Genomic DNA, 2,766 nt, shown 5'->3' with positions numbered 1-2,766 from the left:
TTGGCATCGCCCCTCCCCCGACTCAGCCGCCGGGCCACGTCCAGGTGGCTTCCTTGGCTCTCTCTTTTTGTCTTAAAGTCGCCCCATTCTCAACCCCCTCCTTCTTTCCCCTTCACATTCGAGAGTTCTCTTCTTTCTTTTCTTAAAAGTCCCACCCGTACTTGAAATATCTCAATAAAAAGACTGCAATGACTACTCCATTTCATCAGGGGAAGATACAGACCAGAGTGGTGGAGAGCCACTTGACATTTTCTGCTAAACAGTGAGGCGCGCGGCACATCGAAGATTTCTTCTGGACGGTGCCCCTCGTTTGTGCGCTGTTAGGTGTCCTTTCTTTCCTCTGAGTGCTTGGCGCTGTGACTCAGCCTTTTGGCTGCAGATAAATGGGCCTCAGCTGGTGCGGGAATTAAAGCAAACCAAAAGGCTCATAGGTTCGCCCCAGTGATTCCAAGATAGAGCCGGGCTCTACCAGGATTCCGATTAGAACCGAGGTTATTGTGGACTCGATGCAGAGTATTAACCACTGTTAAGATCCCAACGCGCCCCAAACCTATTGGCCGTCATTTTGCTTCCTTTAATTTGTTTTTTAAGCGAAAGCATTTATAGTATTTTTACTGCTTTTTTTCTCGAACGACTTCAGGTCCTAGTGTTTTTTCCGTTTCCTCCTTTCCATTCTGCTACATTTCTCATCTCCTCTGCCCCCTGGCCAGTCCCTTTGGCACAGGCACCCGCGGAGGTCCTGTTATCGCGTTCTGGTCTCTCTTGCTTTTTTTCCCCTCCTTTTCACGCGGCCACTTTTGACTCCCTGCCTCTCTCTGGTTCCTGTCCCAGGGACCCCACCTGCAGCAGCCAAGGTTGAGCGAGGGGAGCACAAGCGGTGCAGATGATCCGGAGAAGGTGGTGCAGAGGGCAGAAAGAGCTATCCCTGGAGACTGAGGGACATTCAGCCTCTCTTGGGCCCCACCCGGCTTAGGCAGGGGTCTCAGATCCAGATGTCTCTAGGCGGCACTGGCTTCTGAAGCAGGCAAGGGTCGAGGCGGGACGAAGGCTAATTCGCCGCCCTTCTGTGTTCAGAGTCCCCCAACGCTCCCCGTTGTCTAAAGTGACGAACAAGCACGATTAGTAAACGTCATCTTTTCGGTTTGGGAGAGTTTGGTAGTTGGCACACTTGCATTGTGCAGGACAAATGACAGCGTCCGGAACGTCCTGATCGCATTCTTCATGTGGAGACAAGAAACGTGATACTTGCTCGTCTCTGTGGCGCAATGGGTTAGCGCGTTCGGCTGTTAACCGAAAGGTTGGTGGTTCGAGCCCACCCAGGGACGTCTTTTAAACATGCCCACCTTGTGCATCCAGAAACGTTCCCTCAGGTCTTCCTTCCTAGGAAAAGCGACCCCTTGAGAACGAGCTAGGCAAATGCGGGGAACCCGCCAGAGTATGAAAAAGCGGCAATGTTAAAATTATCCTCTACCTTACTATTGACAAAAGAGTTCCATCTGTTGTTTGTGCTAGTGGTTATGTACGCCTTCCCACAAACTTTTGGCATGGGATTTATTCTATGTTTTTCTTACAAATAAGACTGCGGTCGGCATTCTTGTACACATATGGTTGACCGCTTATGCAGGCGCTCAGATAGGGCATAGAGTCCTGGAAGAGTGATTGCTCAAGTTACACTGCTCACATGGCTTTTATATCATATCATTTACTCTTCTTTGTTAGCTTATTAGCTATCACGCTTTCTTTTGCTACACAGTGATGGTTTTAGGGCTTACAGTGTACAACTTTAACCTATCACATCTGCCTTGAAGTGCCATCACACTCTTTGTATTTCCCCCTTGCCTGCCTTTATGCTATTAATCTTTTTTTTTTTTTTTTTTTTTTTTTGTAGAGACAGAGTCTCACTTTATGGCCCTCGGTAGAGTGCCATGGCATCACACAGCTCACAGCAACCTCCAACTCCCGGGCCCAAGCAATTCTCTTGCCTCAGCCTCCCGAGCAGCTGGGACCACAGGCGCCCGCCACAACGCCCAGCTATTTTTTTTGGTTGCAGTTCAGCCGGGGCCGGGTTTGAACCCACCACCCTCGGTACATGGGGCCGGCGCCCCACCGACTGAGCCACAGGCGCCGCCCTATGCTATTAATCTTTTAACACTATTCTGTAATGTAAGTTGTCGGTGGTAAAATCCTTCAGCTTTTGTAGAATTTCAGGTTGACCTTTTCGTCAATCTTTTAAAGATTTTGATCTCACTTGAATTGCTCCCAATGATATAATCTTTATTTCTGTTTGTGTACTGTGATTTTTTTCCTCTGGCTCATTTTGAGATTTTTTTTTCTTTTTCAGTGAATTTGAGCAATTTCGTTATAACATATCTAGGTGTCCCCCCCGCCCCCCAAAGTTTCTCGTGCTCAGGATTCATTCAGCTCCTTGGTTCAGTAGGTTAATAAATTTTCATTACGATCGAAATTTTTTCAGTCATTGTTTTTTTAAAAAATATTTTTCTTCTACATTAGTCTTTGTAGAGACTACAATTGCTCATATATTAGGCATCTTAAATTGCTCTATCCCTCACCGATGCTTTGTTCATTAAATTTTTTTTTTTACTGTGAGCTTTATTTTGGATATTTTTAGTCATCCATCGTTTATGTTCCTTCGGGTTTTTCCTACGATGTCTAATGTGCCATTAATTCTATCCAGTAAATTCATCCAGATGAAGTTTTCATCTCTAAAGTTTATTGGTTTTTTTTCTTTCTTTCTTTCCTTTTTTT

The 2,766-nt window shown here is 46.1% G+C and overlaps 1 non-coding gene across 1 annotated transcript; it reads left to right on the top strand.

Annotated features, from left to right (window-relative positions):
• The first annotated feature begins 1,251 nt into the window (after positions 1-1,251).
• TRNAN-GUU (transfer RNA asparagine (anticodon GUU)) lies at positions 1,252-1,325 on the top strand. Its single transcript has one exon. It is a non-coding gene; the product is annotated as a tRNA-Asn (tRNA).
• Positions 1,326-2,766: the final 1,441 nt, after the last annotated feature.

Source organism: Nycticebus coucang, chromosome 5, assembly GCF_027406575.1.
Source record: "Nycticebus coucang isolate mNycCou1 chromosome 5, mNycCou1.pri, whole genome shotgun sequence".
Taxonomy (NCBI): domain Eukaryota; kingdom Metazoa; phylum Chordata; class Mammalia; order Primates; family Lorisidae; genus Nycticebus; species Nycticebus coucang.
Note: the sequence above shows the minus strand (reverse complement) of the source record. Positions and strands in the feature narration are given on the sequence as shown.